The following is a 13,615-nucleotide window of genomic DNA, read 5'->3' as shown; positions in this document are numbered from 1 at the left end:
GAAAGGAGTGTCCTTAGAACGATAGGCTGTCTAAATAATAACTCTCAAACTGAGGTGTGACCCAAAAACCAAAGGTTGAGGGAGGCTTTAATAGTAGGCCTATCAAACAGTTTTGATACACAGGCTATATTTCAAAATCCTATTCGAATAATATTACACAAGCACAAAAGTTAGATTGCAGAGCGCAAATTTTCACCTAGCGCAAATAAATGCTTAGGATACAGTAACTTAAAAATTATAATACACTGCTTGTGTGCTTTTTCGTTAGAATCACATTTTGTAATATAATGTGCTTTATCATAGATTTCTCTTTAAAAAGTATTTACGACTGAAAATCTGTGCTACACTGAAAAAAAAATGGTGAGCTTAAATGTAACGTCTAAGTTTAATAGTTTTATATTTAAAAAAAGCAAAAATATTGCAAAATCGACTAATTTATAACAAAACTAACTAAATTGTTTGGGTTAAATCAATCAGAAATAGCTCTATAAGGTAGCAATTGCAGGTCACCACTTTTTACAGTGGGTGCCAAATGATAATCTGGGTTACGACAAGACAAGACCCAACTGATTGCAAGATTTTCTACAGAAGTTTCTTTAAATATATAAACCCCATCAGTCAGTGTGCAAGTTGCATACTGATTGTAGACAGAGAGACAATGTCTGGGCTGTTAAGCTCCACCTATTTTAGGACTCCATTTGTCATGGTAATTGCCATTCTACCTGTGTATTACATTTCCATGGTTAGCCACTACCTGGGACAGCGCAATGAGCTCTGCATGACAGCCTCAGCTTTAGTACATATCGAAGGCTTTCAGTGTACGACATGAGGTAAAAGCAGCTCTAAATGTGATGACTAAAGCTAAACGGATGGTTCAGTGACTGCTGCTCTATTGTCATCCACTGCAGCCCATTCTGTCTCCGAATCTAATTCAGAGTTAAAGTTCTGGCAGTGTCTTCATCGCTCACTCTCACCTGTTCCTACCAGAATGCTTACTGAGGGAAACCACTCTTCCTAAATGTGTGGGGAGACTTTCACTCTCTTGCCAAGTGCTGAGAAAATACCCTCTGCGTACTAAAAGGAATTGCCCCAGGATGACACCACTTTAGATTCACACAATGCACTTTTCATTCACACCGTCTGACACATTTTCATTATTCTAATGCTCCTACATTTGGCCTAATGTTGTCAGGATGCCAAATACAAATACAATGTCTACATTTAGGATATGCTGACATTTAGAGTTGGAATGCAGATTTTATTTAGTGTGACACTGAGCCTATTTACACTTATTCTCTTCTTGACATTCATATACTGATGTAGTTCCATTTGGTGAGTAAAATTACATATGTGGCCTAACCAGCCAACTTCATTTACACAAGTTACGTCTTACATGCATCCCAAACCACCTTCAATGTGATGAATGCTTTCCTTTCAAATGCATCTTGGAGGGCAATGTTTCTACCACAACTGAGGTGAGACCCTTGAGCAAGGCTCCAAACCCCCAATGATAATGAGACGTTAAGAGGGGAGGATATTTAGAGACAAATGCTGCTGTCTGTGTGGGAACTTTTTGTCCATATTTCTGTTACTCCTGCCCTTGAGACTGGTACAACTCAGGTACAATATGTGGAAAATTCTTCCATCTTTTTAGAACATGCTGAGTGGTTTCTTTTTCAGTGTAGGCCTACCGAATAAAATTCTGATGTTTAGCATTATCCTTTGTCTCTCTCTCTCTTTTATTGTTTGAATATGTTTATGTGCTTTTACAAACCTGATTCCAAAAAAGTTCGGACACTGTACAAATTGTGAATAAAAACAGAAAGCAATAATGTGAAAGTTTCAAATTTCAATATTTTATTCAGAGTACAACATAGATGACATATCAAATGTTTAAACTGAGAAAATGTATCATTTTAAGGGAAAAAGTTGATTTTAAATTTCATGGCATCAACACATCTCAAAAAAGTTTGGACAAGGCCATGTTTACTACTGTGTGGCATCCCCTCTTCTTTTTATAACAGTCTGCAAACATCTGAGGACTGAGGAGACAAGTTGCTCAAGTTTAGGAATAGGAATGTTGTCCCATTCTTGTCTAATACAGGCTTCTAGTTGCTCAACTGTCTTAGGTCTTCTTTCTCGCATCTTCCTCTTTATGATGCACCAAATGTTTTCTATGGGTCAAAAATCTGGACTGCAGGCTGGCCATTTCAGTACCTGGATCCTTCTTCTACACAGCCATGATGTTGTAATTGATGCAGTATGTGGTCTGGCATTGTCATGTTGGAAAATTGCAAGGTTTTCCCTGAAAGAGACGACGTCTAGATGGGAGCATATTCAAATTTTGATTCGTCTGACCACAGAACAGTTTTCCACTTTACCACAGTCCATTTTAAATAAGCCTTGGCCCAGAGAAAACGGCTGCGCTTCTGGATCATGTTTAGATATGGCTTCTTTTTTGACCTATAGAGTTTTAGCCGGCAACAGCGAATGCAAAGGTGGATTGTGTTCACCGACAATGTTTTCTGGAAGTATTCCTGAGCCCATGTTGTGATTTCCATCACAGTAGCATTCCTGTATGTGATGCAGTGCCGTCTATAAGGGCCCGAAGATCACAGGCATCCAGTATGATTTTCCGGCCTTGATCCTTACACACAGGGATTGTTCCAGATTCTCTGAATCTTTGGGTGATATTATGCACTGTATGATGATGATAACTTCAAACTCTTTGCAATTTTTCTCTGAGAAACTCCTTTCTGATATTGCTCCACTATTTTCGCTGCAGCATTGGGGGAATTGGTGATCCTCTGCCCATCTTGACTTCTGAGAAACACTACCACTCTGAGAGGCTCTTTTTATACCCAATCATGTTGCCAATTGACCTAATAAGTTGCAAATTGGTCCTCCAGCTGTTCCTTATATTTAACTTTTCCGGCCTCTTATTGCTACCTGTCCCAGCTATTTTGGAATGTGTAGCTCTCATGAAATCCAAAATGAGCCAGTATTTGACATGACATTTCAAAATGTCTCACTTTCAACATTTGATATGTTATCTATATTCTATTGTGAAAAATATATATATAAGTTTATGAGAATTGTAAATTATTCCATTCCTTTTTTACTCACAATTTGTACAGTGTCCCAACTTTTTGGGAATCAGTTTTGTATTTGCATGCATGAATTATTACCTGTGTAGGCAGGATTTTAATTGGATTGGGATTTTGATCTAATGAGATTGTGCTATGTGCTGGTTGGGACAAAAACTTTAAATATTTTTTATTTATTTTTATGTGTGTGTGTGTGTGTGTGTGTGTGTGTGTGTGTGTGTGTGTGTGTGTGTGTGTGTGTATCACACCAGTGTGGGCCATATAAGGTTTTATTATTCAGTCTCCACTACTGGTTTGGGTCACTGTGGACGCCTGTGAAATTCAATACAGTTCGGTGTGCAAATTCATTTTTTTAAGCAGTAACACTCTACAGTGTTTCTTCTGCCTACAGCTGCTGTCTAATGATTATTGAGTACTAGATCAAGAGGGAAATAGTTCTTAAATGAAAAAAAAGAGAGATCAATACATAATTATCATTTTGATCAAACAGTTGTTAAAATCTCTTTTTAGAATGTTTTACTAAAAATGAATAAATCAGAAAAATCGAATAATACTTGAGGGATGATGCAAGACTCGCTGAGTTGTCTGGGAGAGAAACATGCTTTTTAGTAATAGAATGTTGCCTCAGGCTAGAGGTTCTTGTTACAGGAACTCTCAGTAAGAAGTGCTGTCCTCAGGAGATGTTGGCTTTCTTCAGTACCGTCTCATACAGAACATACAGAGAATGTATGCTGAAAGTAGCCAGCCACATTTATGTAATGGCCATATGGCTGCTGTTACACTTGGATACTCAGCGGGATCCTCTGTTTCTCTTTCTTAAAGGGATAGTTCACCTAAAATGATTATTTTCTCATCCTTATGGTGTTCCAAACATGTACTTTTTTTTCTTTTTGTGGAATACAATAGGAGAATTATACTGATTGTTCTTTGTCATGCAATCTAAAAGCATCATTAATGAATTAAAAGCATAAACTAAAAGAACAGACTAACTGAAATAAGTTTAAAATGAAGCACTAAAATGACTAACTGGAAATAAATAAATAAAAAACCCTAAACAGTAATGTTACAAAATTAATAATAATAATGTCAAAATAACGTAAAAAAGCAAATAAATAAATAAAAATAAAAAATAAGCTAATTTGAAATATTAATAAAAACTATGATAGTGTATGAATAATTCTGAAGTAACACTAGTTCTCATTCATTGTATGCTCTCTGAAACAAAGGTATAAACTGTCAACTAAAATGTTACTACCGGTAGTTACTATTATTTACCATTTAGTTTTAGATAGTATACAAAGATGTGAACAAAAAGCTTGTGTACCTTAGAGTAGCATGCCAGTGACAGCTGAGAGTGTAACTGAATGAAAAAGAGCAACCTGCACATTCTTCAAAATTTCTCCTTTCATTAATTGCCAATTAGCAAATTATATCAGAATGAGTTTTTGCTGAACTAATTATTTCGTCACTGCCTTTTCGGTTCCATCCTTTCCCAGGTTCTCATCTTGTAGTATTCATTTATCTGTAGATTTTTATATCACCCACTTACTATTTTTTTGCATATAGAAAGAGAAATGAGGGCACAGTGGTTCTGCACACACTGTTGTTCAGCGCAGCAGATGTATTGTAGAGAGGCTATAAATTGGCATGAAGGTGAATCTGTGTCTCTGCATTACTGGGGCTGATCCTGAGGGATAACCCCACATCTTGTGTTTCTCCGAGCGTGAGGCCATTGCCTATACTTCCTGAACCATCTCACGTTCTCCCATTAAAGCAGTCATTCCCGCAGTCAGTCAGACAGCCAAAGTTGGCTGTTCTTGGCCAGAATAAGCTGCAGTAAATAGGCCTACTAAGCCTTTTGATAGTCTGGTTGTGCAAAACTCTGACTGTGTTGGTGTGTTTTAGTTTATTGTTTCTATTCCTACGATAAAGCTAAAGTAGGTGATAACCTAGACTCTTAGAACTCACACACTGGTCAAAGAGGGCAAGAGAACAAATCACAGATCAGGTTTACAAGATGTCATTTGCTTTATTTTGCAGACAGGCCTGCTGACTCACCAATGGGCCGCAGTGGTTCTGTTGACAGGATGAGAATCTCTGAGCATGTGCAATGATTTATAGGCAGAGGTGGCGCTTTTCACTGCATGCAAATGAATAATTTTCTCCTCCATTTTTTTCTCTGGCCACATATATCTCTCCTCCGTTCCTTCTAGAGGTGCTTCAGATGATTTATGCCCTTTAGAGAAACTCACACGTTTTAGAGGATTTAACCGACTTCTCCAAAGAGCATCATAAATATTGAATGGTGGTCGCTATATTTCATAATTAAGCTTCATCCCCAGAGGAAATGTCGGTCATTGCAACATAATTCCAATGACACGGATCATGGGATATTACATTGGAATTTTTTCCCTCCTCACTTCAAAGAATGCATTGGTCCTGTCAGAATAACCATCACGTGTTTTACACCTCTCGTCAACATGTCGCATGATGTAGGATATCATTCATGTCTATAGCACAAACAGTGCGGGATGAGATATGTGCTAAAGTTTGATTAACGTAAGACTGCTCAAATGTTGCTAATTATATGCCTTGTGTTAATTTTACTGAATGTGCACTTGTAGTGCACTTGCAGATAATATAAAATTAATGATAAATTAAATACAAATTAAATAAAAGGCCATTTAAGTGTACTTGAAGAGAGTATGACTATGTTTCTTAGCACACTAATGTATACTTTTAAAAAGTGCACTTTGTATTAATAGGGCCTTTCACACCACAGGAACCTTTTCTAAGTACCAGAACTAATTGTGGAACTACCCAGTTTTGGCTGTTTTTGCACAACAGACCTAGGAGCGATTTTAGTACTGGACTGCCTTTTTTGAGAACCAAATTAGCTCCTACTCCTGAGCAGGGTCTAACCAGCACAACTGGTACTACCTCTGACATAAGTAGACATTGATTGGCCAGATGCATTATAACGCGCTCACCTGCCATGATTTAAAACACTGTGTAACATACTGTAAACATTGTGTCAACTTATTTCGCAAGTATGGTGAACAGCGATAAATGTATGGATGCTGAAGTGCAGGCACTTGTAGCAAATGTAGCACTGCCTGTTGTTGTTGGAGATTCTTAGTCCTCCTTTCCATTCTTTCAGTCGCTTTACGTATACGTCGACATTCCATGTCCATTATTGTGAAACCCGCGAGACACAACAAAAACACAGCTCCGATCACAGCGTCCTCCATCCTTCTGTTGTTAACATTGTTCTTCTTTGTTAACGTTGTTGAACGCCGCACACATATGACATCACTGTCGACCGGCTTACTTCACTTCCTAGTACACACTGTCAGTGCGAATGCAGTCCTTTAAATGGTACTGGGAAATAGTTCACGCAAAATCATCCCAGTCCTAATGCCAAATTAAGTTCTACTTTGAAGTAATTTTTAAAATCACGTTTTACTAATTTGTTATTGTGTTTTAAAAAGTAAACTTATATGTTGACTAACACACTAAACCACATGTAAAGTACTTGATTATAATTTAACTGTAGTGTGTTATTTTATACTACATTTAAAACTACTATGTTTTAAATGCACTAAATGCATTTATTATAATGTGCAATCACAAATGACATACAAGTTTCAATAGACATGAATAACATTAAAGTATATTTTAGCTTACCATAAATGCTTGTCAGAAAATTCATCACACAGTACACTTTAACCATATTTCAAAATCAATATTATTAATGATGGGATTACATATGAAGGTGCACATATGAGTCAAAAACACTCTAAAGTTAATCTAAGTGAATTTGATATATATTTGAACTATAATCCATTTTCATTTGATTGCAATTAACATGCATTTATATGTACGAAAACATTACATTCAGATCAAGTATATTCTTTTAAAGTTGATTAATTCTGATATAAGTCCTCTCTATAAAAATAAGTGTACTTCTTTCTCATAATATTTTGGACAAAGAAAAAAAGTAGTTGGATAAAAGAGTGAGAGAGAGAGAGAGAGTGCCGTGAGAGAAAAGGCAGACTAATGAATGGATAGATTTTCATGAGACATAAGAGACCTGACATTCAGAAATAAAGAAAAAGAGGAAGAAAGAGAGTGAGCAGTTGCATCTACAGCCCAGTTCAAGTTCAACACTTCTGCAAAGACACCGAAAGCATCTTAGTTAGGCCCTGTTTGCACCTGCTGTTAACATCTGTATCGGGTGATAAGTGGTCAGCCCATGCAAACACAATGCTGTTTACACCTGGTGATAATGTGTCTCTATTGAACCTCCTGTGGATATTTGTGATCGGATTTCAGAGGGTATTAGAGTAATCATTACATACATAACTTACTATGTCATTGTTTATACATGTTGATAAAGTATATAGTTATAACCACCAAATAAAATCCTTGTTTTAGTGCTGTTAATTGACAGGCTAGTATAGACGGTCCTAAACTGCTTGCATTGCCATGGATAAGCAGTATACCACAAATGCATTGTGGTCAGCTACCTCAGAATGTGATTTTAGTGACCAGAATTCAAAACATTTTGGATCTTGACATATATTTTGGGCTGTCCATTGTTGAGTGACCAGACGTAAATAGCGTCTCAAACAAATAAAAAGGAAAATGATGTTTAACATTACACTCATACCCTCTGTCTGTCTTTCACTCTTTCTGGTACTCTTTTTCTTCCCAGAGTCCTCTGTTCCTCAGGGTGATTGGTTGTGTAGAGCAAATTTACTTAAGTGATGTTGAAATGCAGAGTTTGCATGAAGCAGGAGAAACTGTCCTCCTGATAAGGAGACTCAGGCAAATAGCTGGAAGAAATTTGTAAATGGCCCTCCATTTTACGTCAGTGCTTTCCTCCAGCCCTCAGAAAGGGCTTGAATAAGAAAACAGTGTCAAGGATGCAATCGGCATTACTACACATCAATAAGAGCAACCCTGGCCCTGCTCCATCATCACTGGAGCTTAACCACACCAGATCTCCTAATTAACCTCCTCGATTTTAATCTCAAATATACACAGACACACATACACAGGTCACTGTGAAGGACAACATCATCAGTAAACCCTCATGATAACACATGTACAAACAAACACAAACGGCATTGGGATATTCCTTTTAAAGGGTAACTTACACACATCATTTACATTTTGCACACCTGTCTCTGTAAGTGGTTTCTAAACAGGACTATATTCAAGGTTCAGGTTCATTTTATTTGCTTAAAAAAAAAAAAAAAAATTATATATATATATATATATTAAATATATATATATATACACACACAGAGTCAAACATCAGGTGATTTGGACCATCAATTCTGATTTAAAAATTATTTTTGTCATTTTTTATTATTTTACAAATATATCTACAGTATATAGTTATTAGTTTTAACCCCTTAACTGTCACCCCCCATTAAATAGGCATTAAAGTGCACTATCCAAACTAAAATTGCTGTAATTGATGAACACTTTGGAATATAAAAATAAGGTTGGTCTCTTTTTAAAGAAGAAAATTAGCAGATTTTTTCAAAAAATTGAAGTATCAAAAAGTTATAGAAGTTTAAAGGTACTGTAAATAATATGCGCTATATTCATTTTATTTTATTTATTATAAATATTTTACATAACAGGTTTTACTCTAAAATTGGTATAAAATTAAAGCCTTGTGTATAAATAAGTTATGTTATAAATTTGAAGTTGATATAAAAAAAAATTGAGGTTCCTGTGAAATTTTATTTAGGGCGTCATACCACACACAGCCACTGGGAGTCATCAAAACTATTTTTTAATTTTGCTTAATTAATTTTTCTCTAGATTTCTCTGTGAATTTTACTTCTATAAAAATAACCACCAAATATGAAATCCTGAGACTCTCCAATGATATGTTTGTTGCCAAGATTATAAAAAGGTTTGGTTCTAGAAGACCATAATGCATTATGTTTTATGACACTTGACCCTGCCCACTAAGGGGGAGGTGACCGCCATTAGATTTTAAAGTACCATTTTCATGGTAAAGCAATGTCCGATTTCAAAATGGTTTACACAGGATAAATCTTGGGCCTCTAAGCTTTCAAATGATATATGGTGTATGATGATTACTAAAAGATTTTATAGAGAAAAAGACAACAACAAAAAAGAGTGCAAAACGTCCCACAGGTGGGACGGTGACAGTTATGGGTCAATGCACAACTTCCAGCCAATCAGAATCGAATATTCAGACAGACCATAGTTTATTAACAATATGGATACATCATTCACGATAGGATGCATTATATTTACAAAATAGATTTTCAAAATGTTACATTTTTAGGCAATAATTCGGACTGGTCTATATGAATAATCATGTAACGTTTCTTTTATTTGTCAACCGAATAATAAAGTCTTATAAATAGGCTAGTTAATATTTTCCACAGTTAGTTCATTAACACAATAAATACTTTACCCATTTCAGGTACAATTGAAACACTAATCTTTAATGGTTTAAAGCAGCCTATCCAACTAATAATTTTACCAAAACTTATTTTGTCTCAGCTCTTCATTTTATTCCTGGTCTTTATCATGTACAACTGATCACTTGCTGTTCAATAGCAGTTAAACAGGCCACAGTTTATCAGTAAAACACTTACAAATTACGATTAAGAGTTCACATAAGGAACAATCAATCTCTAAAATGTTTACTAACAGTTTTAGATTGCATAAACATTGAACAGTTAAGTGTAACTTACTTATTATTCAATTTACTTTAACTCGTCTTAAGCATCCCAAATTTTTATTTGTACCCTGCTCACCACCCCACACATTTCTCTAAATTGCTTGATAACACAAAGGGCACCATATTAAGAAATATGGCAGTTTTTAGAGGACAGACTAAAGTAAAAAAAAAAAAATCAAAGTTCAGTTTTATGCACTCAGAACGGGAGGGCAGTTCATGACCTCTCATAACTTGTTCTTTTATTTACAAATACACATGTACATAATGACATGTTTAGTTTTGTTATTGTGCATAAATAGACGTGGCATGTACAAAAAAAAAAAAAAAAAGCTTAATCTGTGTTTGCCCAGCAAAGTTGGCAGGTTAGTCAAAAAAGGCGGGCGGACAGGGTTTCTGCACAGATGGAGCCAGATCTGTGTTTGATCAGTAAATATTTACCCAGCCTGTGAGTGGGTGCTACAGCATGCAGAGGACAGTCGGCCTCGCTCACTGGACAGTGTGTTCTGAGCTCAGCCACCTGGGTGCACGTGTATGTATGTGTGCATGAGCTTGTGTACACAGCCCAGCATCCCTGCGGAGAGATTTAGAGAATTGACTCTCCACTCGCATCCATGCTTCACTGTAAATCTGATTTTCCCCTAGACTCATATGAAACACACACTCTGACATTTATATATGAAAAATTAAATATTGTATCTGCCAATCGGGGGCAGCAGCTCAATTTATCAAAACTTGCCAGCATAGACAAGAGGTTCAGTTGATGATCAGACCAAACACCAGAAGATGGAAGAAATGTGATCTAAGTGACTTTGACTGTGGAACAATAGTTGGTGCCAGATAGCAGTTTGAGTGTCTTGGCACAACTGCTGATCTCCCAAGAGGGCCCGACAGTCCTTTATAAAGTCAAGAACAAAAGTATTTTATCTACTACATGACCTCAAAGTGTTGCTCTCATTGTGTTTTAAGTGTCTGTCGTCTCACTATATGAGGGCATGAACACATTAAAAACTTATTTGTCCCTACTCCCCTTCCAGATCTCAGATCATCCTCTGATAAGTTATCAACTCTCCGGTTGTCCTGCTTGAAATTCAAAGGTGACAGAGCCTTTACTGTATTGGCCCTTAAAACTGTGGAATTTACTTAGCACTTAGCCTCAAATACTGCTCAGAATCCGCATCAGAGACAGTGTTGATGTAGTGTTAAGAGCACTGAGCTTTGGCATTTTCCCAACCTGGGACAGTCTTGTGCACTTACTTCCTGTCGAATGCACTCACTCAAGTGGCCAAGACCACAATGACTGGTATTTGGACTGGCACAGAATATCCTTGGCATTATGAATAGACACTTCACTAATCTCCGCCTTAAAAACCAATCCTATATTAGGATCTGTTGGCATCTGGGATTTTCTCTTTTTATATTTATTCAGAGGTAAATTAATTTAATTTAGGCATGAATTTAAATTTAAGTCAGCATGAAGTGAAATTTCCACTGTTTTGTTCCACTGTTTTGTCCACTGTTGCATCTGTTTTCTTAATTCATTTTATTGACCTTATTGTGAATTATTTATCTATTGAGCTTGTAATTTTTTATAAATAAATATCATATAGCTTGATCATCTGGCGAATCAACTTTTCTCTGGTAACTTTTCCAATCGCAGTGAGTCACATAACACACATCAAGTCCTGGTGCAGGATGCATAAGCATTTGTTTGTTGTGGTTCAGGATTTTTGCATACGGTATTAATGGATAATAACAGTACAGTCTATAGTTTTGTAGGCCCTTAAATAAAAATGAAGTGGTATAATTTTCCCTGTCCGCTGCCTTTGTCATAACTTATGAAGGGTTTCGGATTGTGCACTTTGCAGGTGTTTTTGAGTTTCCATCAGTTGGTGCCATTTCCTGCAGCTCCAGAGCAATTATTAACATGGCTTTTACAGTGCAGAATATAAATAGAAATGAGAAAGGATCCCTTACACTGTTGCAGTCTTTATGTTACTAGTTGTCTATGCACAGACTCAAAGAGGCTTTTTCACAGTACACAGACTCAACTCTGAACCTCATTTTAGTTCCATGTATTGCATGTCAGGCTGTGTTGGTATTAAAAAAGAAATATGCAAGTCCCACTCCAGCAGCATGAAGATGGGCTGGCTGCTTCACTGGATGTGGATGGGATTTAATTAGCTCGTAGGCCCCGAGGATGCAGTGAAGACTTCCTGGGATTAGTAAATTGCATTCCTATGCTCCCAGCATTTTCCCATGTCGGGTCTCATTTGTATTCATGGGCATTTGGTAGCGGGAAAAAATTCTATTCCCCAGGATGCTTTTTGTATTTGTATGTTGAGGGGAATTCAACTTATTGTTTAGGGAACTAGATTGTTATGATAGTGGTTGGATCAGGCGGCCAAATTATGCCGAGTGTTTTCTTCTGATGAGTCTGTAAAGAACCTTTTCTTAGGTCTTCTATTGTGTGAACAAACACTTGGAGCGATTCATATGCTACCGTTTACTGAAAAGTCAATGTAGGTTTACAAGAAATGTACTTTGTAAGAAACAAAATATGGTGAGTTTTGTTGCAACAATGCAGCAACTCTCTACAATGCGATTAAATCACTCGCATATGCTATTAAATCTTCACTTTGGGTGACTAATGATGTTTAACATTAGCCGTTAGCTAATAAATTCTTCGATTTTACTCGTATATGTGTATATGTTTAGCACAGATATATTTTCACTCAGCGAACACTCTGAGTGGTTCCGAGTTTGACTCTCCATCAAGCGATCTGTGTTATTTTTCAATTAATCTCAATGGATGCACAGCAAACCTGTATTTGACATACTGTTAACTCTAGTGTAAAAGCGCACAGCTCACCATCCATTTGCTGAGAGCACGGTTTCTCACACACATGCAAAGAAAGAGAGAGTTGCATACCATGCAGAATCAATCCACTAAATTATATTTTTCTTGTATTTTCCTGTAAAAATAAAAGAGTTCTGGAATTCTTCAGCTTTTAAAAACAACCATAAGATTCTGTCGGTTTCCCTGGTAGTGGGCAAAGCTGATTTGCAAATGGCAATCTCATTGGCTGACACTCATCTATTACAGTCCCTGTTTTGATTTCAGCTAATCAGTTTGAGCAAACACAGACAATGTGATTAATATTCATTAACCCTGCATTTCATTAATACTTAGTGCATCTTATATTGTCATTTGTAGTAGAAATTGTAGGAGTATCTGTCACGGTTCATGAATCGGCTGTCTCATACTGATGTGTCTGCGTGAGTGTAATTGTGTGGGTGTGGTTACTCGTTGTGTTGATTAGTGTCACCAGCTGTCATTAATTCCAGTTCCTTTATATGCCCAGTAATTTCCTTCTCATGTTGTCAGATCGTTGTGGTTGTTCCTCGGTGTGTGTCCTGTTCTCGTGCCTCATCTGCTTAAGCTCTTCATCTGGATTCGTCAGTTCTTCGTGTCGTCTGGATGTTCCACGGTTCCTGGGTTTTCTCGAGCACGCTCTTCACCGCACCACCACCGGATCGCCATCTCGTCCCTGCTTCAATTGCCACCTGAGTGTTTGTCAAGTTTACTTGCATCTTGCATCCTCCTTCAGCACAGTATCCTATGGGATTAGAATCCCACCAAATGTATTGCAGTCACAGATCGAAAAATAATAAGCATAAATAAAATATTTAAAAACACGTGTAAAATAATAACGCACAAAACTGAAAAACAAATGCAATTTTTTAAAATAACAAACAGCGCAGTCATGGA

Source organism: Carassius carassius, chromosome 25 (assembly GCF_963082965.1).
Source record: "Carassius carassius chromosome 25, fCarCar2.1, whole genome shotgun sequence".
Classification (NCBI taxonomy): domain Eukaryota; kingdom Metazoa; phylum Chordata; class Actinopteri; order Cypriniformes; family Cyprinidae; genus Carassius; species Carassius carassius.
Note: the sequence above shows the minus strand (reverse complement) of the source record.